This window comes from Zonotrichia leucophrys, chromosome 2 (genome assembly GCF_028769735.1).
Source record: "Zonotrichia leucophrys gambelii isolate GWCS_2022_RI chromosome 2, RI_Zleu_2.0, whole genome shotgun sequence".
Taxonomy (NCBI): domain Eukaryota; kingdom Metazoa; phylum Chordata; class Aves; order Passeriformes; family Passerellidae; genus Zonotrichia; species Zonotrichia leucophrys.
The window spans coordinates 90,005,110-90,020,563 of NC_088171.1; the positions used below are offsets into that span (position 1 = coordinate 90,005,110).

The following is a 15,454-nucleotide window of genomic DNA, read 5'->3' on the forward strand; positions in this document are numbered from 1 at the left end:
TTATATTTAGCTCAATCTTTTCCATGGAGGGAGGAACAAGACAAATGAAAGTGGGTCTTCCTAGGTGGGTCCCACTTCTAGTTGTAGAGAAGACTGGAAAGGCTACAAGGGAGCTGAGTGGCACTGGCAGTGGAGAAAGCAGACCAGTTACACCTGCAGAACCTTGAAAATATTTTGGCACGTACAATTCAATAAAACCAGCTAAAATCAAGAACAGAAAGGGGGCTTTCCTTGCCCACAATTATGAGACAAGATCTCCACCATCTGACTCTTCTCAGATCTTTCGCCATCCATGGCAATAGGAGGCTTGTTATGCCCTACTGTGCCTTAGGATATGCTGCAATATTAGGCGAGTATTTCAGCATTGGAGACAGGAAAGTCCCCTCTCTGGTGTTTGGAAAGAAGCAAACTGGGAGGAGCTTTGAGTCATTGTTTTTTCACCTAGGAGACAAAGGCATTCTAGACCATTCTTGTGGAGGCCAGAATCCAATACTTCTGTCTTAAAAAAGCCTGTGTTGGATTTGAACTGATCCCTGATCTCTACTCTTCTTACACCATCAAGTTCAGGCATCAAATTGAAAACAAAGCCATTATCTTCCCAGTTTCACTTCTAAAAATATGTAAATATCATTTATTCACAGCAACATTGAACCATAGACTCATTGAAACATCAAGGTTGGAAGGAACCTCCAAGATCCTGTAGTCCAACTGTTAATCTAGCTTCATGCCAGACATACCTAAACCATATTCCCAAGTGCCATGAATTAATTAAATAAATTAAAGGCAATAAAAAAAGGGAAGCATTAGTATCCATTTAACATTAGCTTTATTTTGTTATACAGGCCCAAAATTCCCCACTATCACATATGTATATCAAAAATACACCAGATGATTCAATTTTTATTTGCATATGTTGGAGGTCAGCCTGTTCTCTATCTTTTTAGTATAAATCTTGCAGCACTGCCACATAAACACAAGAGTTACACAAATCCATTGGGCCATATCCTCACTCTTCCACTGAGACTCTTGGGGCTGCTTGGAGCAATGGATGAAGGAAAAGTTTACAGGTATATGGTACAGGTATAAAAGCTGTGTACAAAAGCTGTACCATGTTCTATAAAACACTTCTCCTGTATTATGGAGACCACACATCATTTTGCTCCCTCATCTCTTCACGTGGGGGAAAATCTGACTCACCTACGCAATTTTAACAGAATAGCTCTTAAAACTGGAGAAGTTCAGGACTGCCTCTGTGAAGATTTGCATGCCAATATGTGAAAGAGACCCCAAGGATAACACCCTGAACTGTGTTTTTTATGCAGCAGGTTAGAGTTTCTGTCACAGAATAGCTATATTTATTATATTTAATAGTGAACAATGAATACTGATGACCTACTGCCTTTGAATGTTGCTGCACAATGAATATTTTACACATTTTCTTACTATAAAATATGTCTACTTCTCATCTGAAAGTTATTTTAGGCTTCCACTAAATTTGCGCAATTGCTGAAATATACTGACTTTTCCCCCCTAGCTACTACTGTTGAAATACTTTTTAACTTATGGACTGTCATTTACCTACTGTACATCAATTGATTAAAGACGCTGAATTGTGATGGACATTCATGGGATATCAGAAAAAAATCCATGCTATTTTTAATTAGATTTTTTTCTTTGTATAATTCTACAGCTAGATTTAAACCACTCCAGTGTAAAATTCTGACTTTTCTTTAAAGGAATGAATCAGAACAAAATAGATATCTGATCTTTATCATGTTGGTTTTTTCAGGCATTATTACAAACATGTTTTAAAACAAAAGCACTTTACCTTAAAGGAGGAATCTAATTATAGTAGATATGTTAGATGAAGCCTTCTGTGTGTGAGTCACAGAAGTTTAATTGAAGAGAGACTTTTGTTTGTTGCTATTCAATCACTGAGTCTACACTTTGTACAATGGTGGTGTTGAAAGAAGATTTACACAATCATAATGTTATACCCTCCCTTTGTTCAGCTTTTGTGGAAGAAAATTACACACATCTCAACAGTTCCCGGAAGATTAAATCTGCAGTTTAAATTTGCTATTTGAACCCTGTATTCAAAACAGCATTCCACAATTAGTAAGCCATGCTGTGTGGCCTGGGGTTAAACTAAGCAGGAGACAAGGGCAAGGGGAACCCAGGACCAGTGTTTTCTGGTAGGGTGTGTAAATAATGCTGCTTTGATATTGCAGTTCTCAGCCCATACAGGGCTCATTCATATGTGTCCATTTTTGACAGTTATGCAGGTCGGAAAAGATTCCTTTCCGTGGGTGAATAGTGGCAGCACTTAGGAACAGCATTACTGCCTGTCAAAGTAGAGAAGAAAATCCTGGATGTTGGGATCTTCCCTGTCGTTCTTGCTTTGCATGAATGATACTACGATGGCCATGGAGAGATAGAAAAACAACTCTTTTAGAAGCCAGGAAAAAAAATAAAGCTGAATATTTACCACAACTTGCAGGCCCTAAAATACCTTTGACCACACATCAGTTTTATCTGTTTACAGTCAGAGAAGGCTGAAGTAAAGTTTTCCTGAGACATGAGCAAAGTGGGGTGAAGGAAGAGGGAGAAGCAAGCACAGAGGGGCACTTGCAGACAGTGAAATCTTAAAACACCTTCATGAACTGCAGATTACATTGACTGTTTCTTGAAGGTCTCACAAGATCTAATAAAAATCTCAGAAAAACATTACATTTAATGTATATAGGACGGATGCACAGATAACCCTTTATTTTTGCTCTGATATTTATGTCTATCAGTAAGGTCATTACATTATACTATGTCTTTAATAAATACTGGCCACATGTTTTAGATATTTATATCTAGGAACTAATGATATATCTATTTAAACAGAGTTTTTGTTACAATGCTGAAGTATTTTTTCCATCTCAGCAATAGTAAAAACCTTACAAATAATCCTAAATACAGTCTATGCATAAGTTTGTGATTAAGTATGTCTGTGTTAATATATGCATTGTAGAATAATTTTTCTGAGAATAAAATTTTCTGAGAAGGTAGTTCTAAGGTCTAAGATTTCAGGGTCTAAGAATAAGTAATAGGCAATTTCTCCCTGCCCACAGCTTCACCAGGAAGCACTTCCAAAGCAATGACATCATACACTATTTTTTTTTTCCTGTAGGATAATGTAAGTCACAGGTGGGTTTAAGGCTCATGTTGAAAAGGTTAATACTTTCTCCTTGGGACTAAACAGAATACTTGCACCCACTAGCTATGGTACTACAACAAATAATGTTGAAACTTCAAAGCCTTCAATACACATGAGAAAGACCCTCAAGAAATAAAATTTCAAATGAATCTCCTTTTGGAATTTTTCTTTGATTTTTTTTTTTTTGGAACTACCTTTGTAGTGTTTGCACAAATATTTCCACTGGGTGGATGCTGAAATTTTTTTTTCTATTGTTAAAAATGAAATTAATGAAGCACTGTACTGGAAATTGGAGTATGGATGAATAAATGGAGACTGAGCTAGGACAAGAATAGCTAGAATAGGAGGACAGAAGTGAAAGGGAACAAGAAAGAAGATATATAGAGAGAAATAAAAACCTAGAAATGCAAAATAAAGAGAAAAAAAATATATTGGGAAGGCCAGAACAACGTAGTGAAGGCAGTAACATGAACTTGTAAATATTTTTTGGCCATCTAAAATTTTATACTGAATCTTGGGATGCAACCTATCAAACCAAATGTTATCTGTCTTCATACCACCCCCCCCCCCATTCTTCTAACCTTTCTCTGACAACAGAAGCCCCATCTCACCACCATGCTGGCATATTGTACCTCTGCTCAAGAGATCACTTGTGTTTCTCCTAATTTTTTTAAATTTTTTCTTCTATTTTAGAAATGTTATCTGGTCAAAATAGTCACTGTAGTTTTATTAGCATAAACATAAGTTGAACCCATTTTAGAATCTATCAAAAGTATTTCTATTATAAAAAAAGAAGAAAACAGCCTATTATTCAAAACTTATTATTTTTGAGAAATTTGCATTATTCATTATTAAATGATTAAGCATTTCCAGGTTAATGTAAAAATGAAACAATTATTTTAATTCATGTCATTTCAATTGTTTTTTGGAAGTTGGAGGTTTCAGTTTCCAAGCTACTTGTAGGATAGGAAACTTTTAAAACTAAGAAACTCTCAAAGGATGAAATTTTTTTCTGGTTATCCCATTAGTCCGCAAGTCCAGAAAAAACAAAATATGTAGCCATAGTCCAAAAGGACAGATAGTAATTTCCTGATAAAATCCTGATTGTGCCAAGGCACTGTGAGTTGAAGATCCTATCAGGACCTCTGTTGAAAAAATAAAAGAGGTAGAACAATTTCTATTCAGAGGGAAAGGTCTCCGATGTTTTCCTTCTCTTATCCAATCTCTCTTTTCTGTTGAAAGAAGAAAATGAATTAGGTCCCCTACTTCTTCAATTTTAAGTAGATGATCAAATAAAAGAAACAACTAACAGCCTTCAGGTTTTTTAGCTTAAGATTTTTTCCTCCTTAGTCTTCTGGCCTATTCTTCAGCAATACTGGGAAATGAAAAACTGGTAAAATTTTGTATTGTTAAGTTTGTGGCAAACAGGTATATGTGCATACTCCAGAAAGTGGTGTAACGATCTTCAGAGTCCAGTCCATGCTTTGGCATTTTTCTGCTCTAAAACTGAAGCACAAGAGATTGAGAAATATTCAAACCTTGGTGTTGTTTGAAGTTTATGTTTAAGCAGGACTTATATTTCTCTTAATGACATTATAAAAAGTGAGGGGAAGGTACAAAAGGACCATTTTGCCCTCATAAAGAAGTTCCATTCTCTCAAATTTTATTGTTTTGCAGGCTGAGACTTTGAGTGGGGAAGACAGAGATGTACCTCCTCACTACATGGTGGTGGGTAGCTGGGAGCATCACAAGTACAATGAGACCAGGGAGAAATTTTCTGATGTAAGGATGATCCAGAGGAGAGGTGTGTTCAGAGAGTTTATGGATTGCTAGGTTCCTCAAATGCAAATTTCATATCTGGAGGTGATGGATGTACTCCCCACTTCCCTCCCTAGCCAATTCCCAATTATTTTTTTGATGCAGACATACCTACATCAGCTGCTGTTGTTGCAGCCATTTGCTTCATGATTATGGCATGCTCACCAAGAAGATGGGAGAATTGATTGGAGCTCTGCCTTGAGCTGGGAGTTTCTAAGCTAGGATCTCTACCTAGGGGCCTAATCACTACAGACTTGTGCTGGCAGAATTTTTAATAACTCCTTGTGACTCCATTATAAGTCCTGGAGAAGAAAGGCTTGGTTAAAAAGAGACATAAGGAATTTTAGTGCTGATTTTGAATTTTATTAAAATGCTAAAATTTCTTCATATATATAGAAATGAAGTTTAATATTTCTAAAGATGATCAGATCTTTTACATTTCTTCTAATTCCATCGGCTTTGCTGCAGAAAATTGCCTTTATAAATTGAATGAACTGATTGAAACAAATATGAGGTGAATGAAAATAAGTGCAGAGAAGCCCAATTTGTGTTTTTGTTTTAATTATTAGACCTAGAATGACTTTCAGAATGTTTAACTTACTTCTTACCCAGATACATGATTTTTTTAAAAACAAGGATTTTTTATGCCTGTTGTCATTTAATGAAGATATTTCTTGTTTGTCTATTTCTGACTAACCCATGCCTCAGTAGAAAACATAAGAGCATATAAAGACTATAAGTTATTGGGATAAATTTCACCTTTTTCTCTTCCAAAGGACATAAAGCTATATTTTTGGGTAACCATCACACAAAAATGCTCAGTTTCCTTGAAACAGAATTCATTATTATCAAGTCATTCACTAGTGCATGAGATTTTTTTTTCCTTTATTTAAATCCTTAGAAGAATATGTTATAGTCTCATATCTTGATTTTCAGTAATTACAAAGCTGAGCTCCAAATATGTCTATAAGTAAATTCTATGCCTATCTAGAAATGTATTGGTATTTTGATGAAAATAAGAGATTGATTCACCTTCCTTGGCTTGACTAAGTCAGTGCTCACTGCTCAGTGTAACAAATCTTAAGGTTAACCTCTACAGAAGTCAATCAATACATCTTTATTATTCTGTGTATGTGTGTAAAACATCAAAGACTAACTGACAAGAGACAGCTAACATTTCATTTCTAGGACAAGAACCTGTGAAACCTTACTGTATGGTTAATGGCTGAATCTTAAATAAATTTAATCTCTTCTCGTATTTCAGTGTCTGAAGAGCTCAAAAAGTTGAAGTACGTACATGAAATGAAATAGAAAAGAACGTGTGTGCAGGAAAAATGAAATACAAAAAAAAGGGTAAATTTAAGGAACTTTTAAAACTATCTTTCACTACGAGGATCTTCATTATACTAGCTGCTTTCTGTAAACATGTGCTTCTAGGCAACATTTATATTATCCAGGTTGGTTGATTTTCTTATTTGATGAAATATACACTTCAGAAACACGTCTAGTTGGTTCAGAGGAAGAAGTCAGTCTTAAAAGCATACATTCAATTCCCACAGTATATTTTATATATCCTTTCAGTTGAAAGAACAGCTTTCAAAATGCATGAAACGATGCTGAAAAATTTTTCCACTTCAAATGGGAAATAAATGAAAAATCTTGTGTAAAAAAATGTACACCATCTATGTTGATATGGTATGTCCTTAGTACGCTTTCATAAGACAGTTACCCTATAAATAATTTGATTTAATAGGAATGTTATCACATTTTGAAAATGAAAGTGTTTTCTAAAAAATATATTTAAGTATTTACAGAGCAGTTATGTAGTGTTTTCCCTAATTCACTTTTCAAGCTTTGTGTAAACATTAAAAAATAACATTGTTCAACTACTTTTATTATATGAAACTAAAGTGAAAATAATTAATAAAACCCCCTCCATGTTCTGAAAGGTTGAGTATATTGTAAACACAACATCAGCTCTTTTGTTATTACCTGATCCTGCAAAGACTTCTGACATCAACCCTTTAATGTTTGCATTATAAAACATTTAAAATCAAATCTCTCTGAGACTTCAGCAAAATGAAGCACCTGGCCTATCCTATATGCAGTGTTTCCACACCTCTCTAAATGGGTGCCATGAAAATATGTTGTGCTTGTATCCCAAATGGTGTGGGAGATACACATGTTAATAAATTTCAAAAAGTCTCAAACTCATGACCCACATTAGTTTTAGACAAGGGAGGCTCCCTACTTACACAGATCCAAGTGTGGTCCAAACTTCTCATGATCCTCCATACCTGTCGGTAGTGCTTGAGGTGCTTGAGGAAAAAGTGGGGCAAGAATTACCAAAGATGAGGAAAATGGGATTGCTTAAATAAATTTAAAGTCTACTTTAAGCACTAGCTGCCCATTAAGTGAAGCGGCATTTTACTAGAGTTTTCTGTCTAAGCCAGGTCAAACATAAGTTTAAGAGAAATTGTAGTGTGATAACCTTGGCTAACAGCAAAACTCCCATCCATTTGCTCTCTCTCACTTTTGCTTCAGTAAGGTGGGACAGGGGAAAAAAAAGAAGAATGAGAATGAGAAAGAAAGCTCATATGTCAAGGTAAAGAAGGGCTACTGTTTCTCAGTTACTCTCACAGGCCAAACAGACTCAGAGAAAGTACATGTACCGACAATTAAAATTAATATTTTTGGTAGCAAAATACAAACAGAATCAAAGACACAAACATTAAAATGTCTTCTTTCCTATTTCCTTTCTCAGAGTCAACTTCACACCTTCAGTCCAGATTCCCTTACCCTCCAGAGACCTGCTCCAAGCTGCACAAAGAGAATGGAGGTTGTAGTTAGCACCTAACCATTTTTTGATTCTGCTCTTTTTTCTTCATGGTTTTCCTTGGCACCAGAATGTGCTGTCTACAGGCCATGGCTACTGGCAAGAATATTCAGGGCAGGGTCTTCACAATCTGAAGTCATCTGCCTTTATAGGATCTTTTGTCCTTTCTTAAATACACTTTCCCAGTCTGGCTGTGGGGCTCAGCTGTGCCCTGTGCTGGGTCTGTTGGAGCCAACGAGAATTGACTGGAAGCATCTGTGTCCAGCACAGGGCAGTGCCTGACCTCTTGTCACAGAGGGTGCCTTTGCAACAGAGACCCAGATACCCATCCAACCTTGTTTTGGGGCAAATATCACAAACCAGATTCGATTCTTGCAGTTGAAAATTTTGCTAGTGCCAGCAAGGCGTGCCCTGATTCCGAGAGAAGCATGAAGAATTTGGCCATGAAGAATTTTTTTCAGAGTGCCTGTCAGCAGAAGATGAATGCAGCATTCATATTTGTGCAATTGGATCCCTAAAACCTGATCATTAGATGAAAAGAGGCACACAAAATCTACCAGCCCTAGTTAAAGTCAGAGGAATGGAAATTGACAAAAAAAATTTGGAAAGGGGCTCAAAGCATGATCTAGGCAACTGTAGGTCTAGAATAATGAGTAAGAAGGGTGACAAAGTTGTACAAGGCCTTGAGGTACTGAATGACAGTGGTAAAATTATAAGAGAAATACTGATAAATGATCAGTAAATTATACAAGGAAACCAAAGCCTAGCTGTACACAGAGTGAGTGACCTGAAATTATTAACATCAAAGAAGAGTCTCAGAATGATTGCTTTAAAGTGTTAGTACTTTGAAACCATCAGTTTAATGTTCAGTTCATCTGACAAAGAAATGCCAAAAATGTGAGGGATTATTAGAAACAGAAGAGAAAACACATGAAACCACAGTGTAAATCTAATGATCTCACTTTTAAAAATATTGCATCCAGATCTAGTTCTAGTTCTAGACACCATATCACAAAGTAAAAGGAAACCATCAATGCTTTATGACAGGAAGGATGATTCTGTGAGTGCTGGATGCCTCAGTTTTTGAAGGGAAGACATATAGGGGGAATGGTAGATGAGATGTTTAACCATATATAAGAGATCCATGTACAATACAAGCTGGGATTTTTGTGTATGTTTTATTTATTTATGTTGTTCCCCTGGACTTCTTCATTCCCTTTTTAAAAATGGCTGTTATGTTTCCCTTCCTTTAGTCAGTGACATCTTCACCAGACTGACACAACTTTTCAAGTATGATGGATGGTGACTTAAACTCTTTTTCTACCTGTTCCCTCAGAGCCCAGCAATATAGCTCATCAGGTCCCAAGGACTTGTGCACCTACAGGTTCCTTAAATGATCTTGGACCTCTTTTTCCTAAAGTATTACAGAAGAAATTTCTGAGGCCCAGTCTTGAGATTTTGGTTCTGCAAGAATGATTTCACAAACCAAATTATTTTGATTTAAAATCTCTAAAGGCATAATAGGCTTAATTTTTCAAATATCTTAATTATTCTTTTTTTTTTTTGCACAAAAATGAATTTAAAAAGGAGAAAAGACATGTATTAAACAAGACTTATGATTAGAATTTTAAATGTTAATTTGTTAACAAATAAAAAATAAAACACACAAAAATCACAGCTTGTAATGTACATGGCTCTTTTGTTGATGGCTAAACATAGCCTGTCTACCATTCCCCCTGTATGTCCTCCCTTCAAAAACTGAGGCATCCAGCACTCACAGAATCATCCTTCCCGTCATAAAGCATTGATGGTTTCCTTTTAATGTGTGATATGGTGTCTAGAACTAGAACTAGATCTTGATGTAATATTTTAAAAAGTCACTCTGTGCACAGCAAGATCAGAGAGCACATTCTCCTGAAAATTATGCCAAGGCACATGTTAAATAAGGAGATGAGTGGTGGCAGTCAACATGGCTTCGCTAAGGGCATTGTGACTGACAAGTCTGGTGACATTTTATGATGGAATTAGAACAGTGGTGGGCAAGGGAAGAGCAACCAACATGATCTATGTGGACTTGTGCAAAGTACTTGACACTCTCTTGGATGAAATTCTTGTTTCTAAACTGGACAGACGTGGATTTGATGGATAGGCCACTCAGTGAATAAAGAATTGTCTGGATTATTGTACTCAAAGGGCTGCAGTCAATGACTCAATGTCCAAGGGGAGTCCAGTGACAAGTGACTTGTGTCCTCAGGGACTGGAATTGAGACCAGTGCTCATTTTTGTTGGTGACAAGGACAGGGGGATTGAAGGCAATCTTAGCAAGTTTCTGGCAACATCTGGCTGTGTGGTGCAATTGACATGTGGAAGGGAAGGGATGTCATCCAGATCGACCTCAACAGGCTTGAGAGGTGGGTCTGGTGAACCTCATGAAGTTCAAGAAGGCCAAGGGCAAGGTCCTGCACCTGGGTTGGGGCAATCCCAAGCACAAATAGAAGCTGTTCAGAGAATGAATCGACAGCAGCCCTGAGAAGATAGACTTAGGGAGCTGCTAGTAGATGCGCAGCTCAATATGAAACCTGCCCAAAACCATACCCTGGCCTTCATCAAAATAAGCATCGCCAGCAAAGCCAAACCTGGCAAAGGAACATCTTTTCTGCTGCACAAGAAAACTTGGCTACCTGGAGAAAAGCAGAAGTAGGACGAGTAGGGCTGCAAGGAAAGCGGGGCCCATTCCCACGCCGCGGGCCATGGCTCCAGCCCCAGCCGCGGCCGCGGTGGCGCTGCAGTCTCGGCGCTGGGCAGTAGAGGGCGCCGCTCGGTTGTGCTGCCGGCCGGGAGCGGGGCCGTGCCGGGCCCGAGGACTCCCGGCCTGCCCGGGCCTGGGGCCATGTTGAGATGGTGCTCCTGGGGCTGGGGCCATGCTGGGATGGTGCCCCCGGGGCTGGGGCCATGCTGGGATGGTGCCCCTGGGGCTGGGGCCATGCTGGGATGGTGCCCCCGGGCTTGGGGCCATGCTGGGATGGTGATCCTGGGGCTGGGGCCATGCTGGGGCCATGCTGGGATGGTGCCCCCGGGCCTGGGGCCATGCTGGGATGGTGCTTCCAGGCCTGGGGCCATGCTGGGGTGCTATGCCCACGCCTGAGGCCATGCTGGGGTGCTGTCCACAGCCCTGCCATCCACACAGGCTGGTGCTCCCTTCTATGGGACAGGGGCAACTGGTAAAACAGAAGAAACCCCTCTGCCTCCCACATCAATATTGCTTGTGCACCTCCAACTGTGCTTACAATCTGTTATAGCACTTGGGTCAGCATTGGAAAACAACAAACTGGTACTTTGCAACAGAGCTTTTTGAGCATTGCTGCTTTTACATTGTCTTTGAGCAGAAAACAGTATGTACTCTGTGCTCACTCTTTGCAGGTGTTCGGTATTGTTTCATTGATGCTCATTTTTTTCCCTCCTCACTTGTCTAAAGGACTCACCCTAGCTGAATCCTTTAAGCTTTGTGAACACAGACCTGGTCTGAGAAACTGTTGCAAGGAAGGTGATTCTCCCATGGTCATAGAACATGGCATATGACATGGTAACAGGAACACCAGGCATAAGGGAGGACTTACTGTTAGAATCAGACCTATGGTCACAGCTGCAACTTGACTGGGTTTAGAAAAGTCTGGAGTTTAGAGCAGAAGCTGAGGAAATCGGCAGTGATTTGGCTTTTGTAAAGCTACAGGGTTAAAAAACTATTAAAATACAAGGAAAACTATACTGTTGATGAAAATCTATACAAAATCTGAAAATTATAATGATCCTACAAGAGAAATGCAATCTTTGGGGAAAGAATAGATATTATCTTCTGCCATTGTCATGAATCCCAATCTAAAATATGTGATGTGGCCAGGAGAATGTGTTCAGTTTTGAACATGAATAGTTGTAGTCATGCACAGTAAATGATTTTGTTACACTGGTGAAAAATGCCCCAAAGCAATCTCCCAAAGTCCCACATGTGCCCAAATCAGGCTGTTGAAGCATTATGTGATAGTGTCTCTTTATTTGCTATATCTGTCCTGTAGAGACAGCATGCTTGAATTTATTTCTCTCCAAAGATCATGGATTTCTGAAGGGTTTTGTGTGAAAACAAAGACCTATAGAATAAGTAATCCAATAAATGTAAAAAATGCTGTGTATGTACATATTTGCAAACAGTACTTTTGATTCTCAAGAGGCAGGCTGCACTCCAGAATTGCCTAGATGACATTACTACACTTGGAAACGTTGCTAGAGGTCATGGAATCATATACAAACATCAGTTAGACTAGGCTGAAAGAAGATGTCCAAATGTCTCTACAAATAAACAGGCATGCCTTCCTTGAAGGCTAAGAGGAGCAGAGAATGCTCTTTCAAACAAATTAAGAAGCTGTTCTTAATAATTTATTTGCAATTAAATTCTTTTCCTGAATACCCTTGAAGATTCAGGGTGAATCTAATTGTGACCTTCCAATCCCTGAAGGGAGTCTACAAGAAACATGGAAAGAGACTATTTACAAGAGTATTTACAAGACAGGACAAGGGGGAATGATTTCAAACTGAAAGAGAAGAGGTTTATATTAGATATCAGAAATCAGTTCTTTAATGTGAGGGTGATAAGGCACTGGAACATGTTGCCCAGAGATGCTGTGGATGTCTCATCCCTAGAGGTGTTCAAGGCCAGGCTGGATGGGGCTCTAAGCAACCTGGTCTAGTGTAAGGTGTCTCTGCCCATGGAAGGAGGGCTGGAACTAAATGATCATTAGGGTCCCTTCCAGCCTAAGACATTCTGATTCTATGTATTTCTTACAATTCCTTTATATTTAATGTCCTGGCTGGAAACTATGTTCAAATTACACTGATTTGGAGTTGCTACAAGCAGGACCCACATACCATCCTAGGCTGCTGTCAGCCAATTCCTGAAAAAAGAAAAAAAATCTTTGAACACAATCATGCAAGATTCTTTGTTTCTGTGCTAACTATACCTGTGATGACTGACATAAAGAACATGTCTGTCTTGTCCAGAACACTCAAGATTGCCTCTCTCCCTTAAATTCATCCTGAGAAATTAATGTTTAATGTGAGCAGTTTCTCTGGGGACCAGAGGTAGTGGTGATAATTGAAATATGGTAGACTATCTTTCTGAAAGTTCTGTCAGCTCAGAGATGATGTTCTTTGAAGGGAAACCAACAAATGACAAAAAAGGCTCATATTGCTGAAGAACTTTTTACCAGTAATCATAACCATTCTATGAAGATCACTATGTTTATTTTCCAGTGAAACACATTTGGGGGAAAAAAGAAGAAAAATCAAGAATTATTGAGAGAGGAATAAACACAAGAAAGTGCTTATTTGCATATTGGCTACACAAAAATGAAGATCCTGCTGTGGAAGACACAGATTCAAAAGAACCATAGATTACTTGGTGATGGTACGAGAAAACAAGGACTCAAAGGGTAGGGATCTGAATTATCACAGAGCTGCTGAGATTTTTTTTTTGTTCTCTTATGACAAGAGTTATACAAAAGACCACTTCAAGTGCTTGTTCTTCATTAGACACTTCACAAGAAAATTGCAAAACAAGGACAATTATTGCATTAACAGAATTTTAAATTTAAAGCCTAACATGTATAAATTACCATAAAACAGGTGAGTTCCTTGCAGTGATATACTAAAAAATACTGAAAAACTTGGTATAAGGTTCACTCTTCCACATAACGTTTGTCAGAAAAGCTATGAACTAGATATGTGGTATGACATACTCATCTGCTGTGCTAGAGAGAATAGATGAGAAAATTTCATGCCAGTGAAATATTAGATCAAAAATCTGGCCTAAAGATAGGCATTGGTTATTGCCATAGGATATTTAGATTTAAGGCACTTTAAACTCCTGTGTTGCTTCTTCATGGCCATTTGACATGCACCATGCAATGAAGGTGCACAATGACCCACTCTCTCCTAGAGTCTTCAAACCCCACAACATTTAGTGTCAATCCATTTGACAGTGTAGCACTTGATTGCCTTGATTTGACCACTATGATAATGGTTTCAGAACAGGCCAGAAGCAGCTTCATTTCTGTATGCTGATTTAGGTATTTCTGAGAGAGCACACCACCATTTTACCTGTGTACTAAAGCAAGCTAGCTGAAAAGTGAAATATGTCAGTATTTGAAACAGAGTTTACACACAAATAATCTGAAAGAAAAAACTTTAGCAGATTTTCCTATATTTGGCATCTTCTGAGTTGCTGGTTTGAGGGAAGGTATAATAGAACTCGATTGTTGGTTCTACTAGACCGTTGCTCAAAACAGCAATTCAGAAGATGCCAAATGAATTCTATATGGAAAGAGATGTGTTAAATATTGCTAGGTTATGGATGCCTAAGGCTAGAACATGAGTCCAGATGGCTGAAGTTCAACAGATGCCACAGAACTACAGAACTTGCATAAATATGTGATGTCAAGTGTGGGAAATCAGAGTGAGGTTTTTCTGTGCAAGTATGAAAGCCTGAGTATTAAAAAAAAAAAAAAAAAAAAGTTCTCTGTCTTACATTTTCATTAAAAGAAAAGAAAAAAAAGAAAAAGAAGACCGTGTTCTATGTGTCTATCCTATCCATCAGATACTGATGGAATTTTTCTTGCAAGTTCCTGCAAAAAAAAATTCAGAATATCTATTGTAAAATATCAAAGATATGGGCTTTATTTCAGATCTAATAAGTTTATGGAGATTGATATCATAATTAGAAACATACCAAAAAGACTACGTAGTCATATATGTTCAGTTCTCAAAATACAATGCAGCACTGCTGAGACATAAGGTTTGACACAATATTCTCTTCTGTAGAGAATGAATGAAAATCAGCTTGCTTGTACTGTGAGAAAACTTATGCCAAAGATTTGGAGCATTTAGATGTACCAGGTGGCACAGTGTGAAATAAAAAGCTAAATCTCACTTACATTTAGTGCCACCACTTCCCAGAAATAGATGTTGGACATTTGTAATGAGAAACAATGGTCGCATGAAGTGCTGGTGTCCTGAGAGATTGGTGCAGTAGTCATATCAAATCCTCAATGCACACAAGCACGCTGAGCAGGGAAGCAGCCACTGCTTCATCCAAATTCCATGAGGGAAAAATTGCAAGAGGCTCTGAGAGCCTTCGGGCAGAGAGGCAGGGCAGGTGCAGCCAGCTGAGCCATAGGATGCATCACTTCACTCGGAGAGCTGCCGGACCCTTTGCAGCAGCAGTGCTGATGGCTGAGGGTGCCTCAGAGTGATTGAAAATCGTTGTGCGGGTGAGACTTTGCGCCTTTTTAACCAAACAAAGCACAGTTTCTGACTCTTTTAAAGAAACAATCACCTCTTTTAATGTAGTAGAAACATTATTTGGAGAGCTTATGTTCGAGAGGTTCAGCTGGGATGCCTTCCAAGGAGGAGTTAGATGCTCATTAACTTCAGCATTTAGCACTGCGAGACTATTCCTAGGCTCCGATTATTGCGTGACACACATTGCCCAGGGGAAGTCTCTTTTAGTACTTTCATCAGAGTATTTTTCAGTGTACTAAGTCTATACC

At 38.4% G+C, this 15,454-nt stretch overlaps 1 long non-coding RNA gene across 1 annotated transcript; it reads right to left on the reverse strand.

The window, feature by feature from the left end:
* Positions 1-4,024: 4,024 nt before the first annotated feature.
* LOC135443239 (uncharacterized) lies at positions 4,025-7,972 on the reverse strand. The gene is made up of 3 exons (XR_010438905.1): positions 7,823-7,972; positions 7,279-7,341; positions 4,025-4,437 (listed from the first exon to the last, which is right to left on the reverse strand). It is a non-coding gene; the product is annotated as an uncharacterized LOC135443239 (long non-coding RNA).
* Between the last annotated feature and the right edge of the window lie 7,482 nt (positions 7,973-15,454).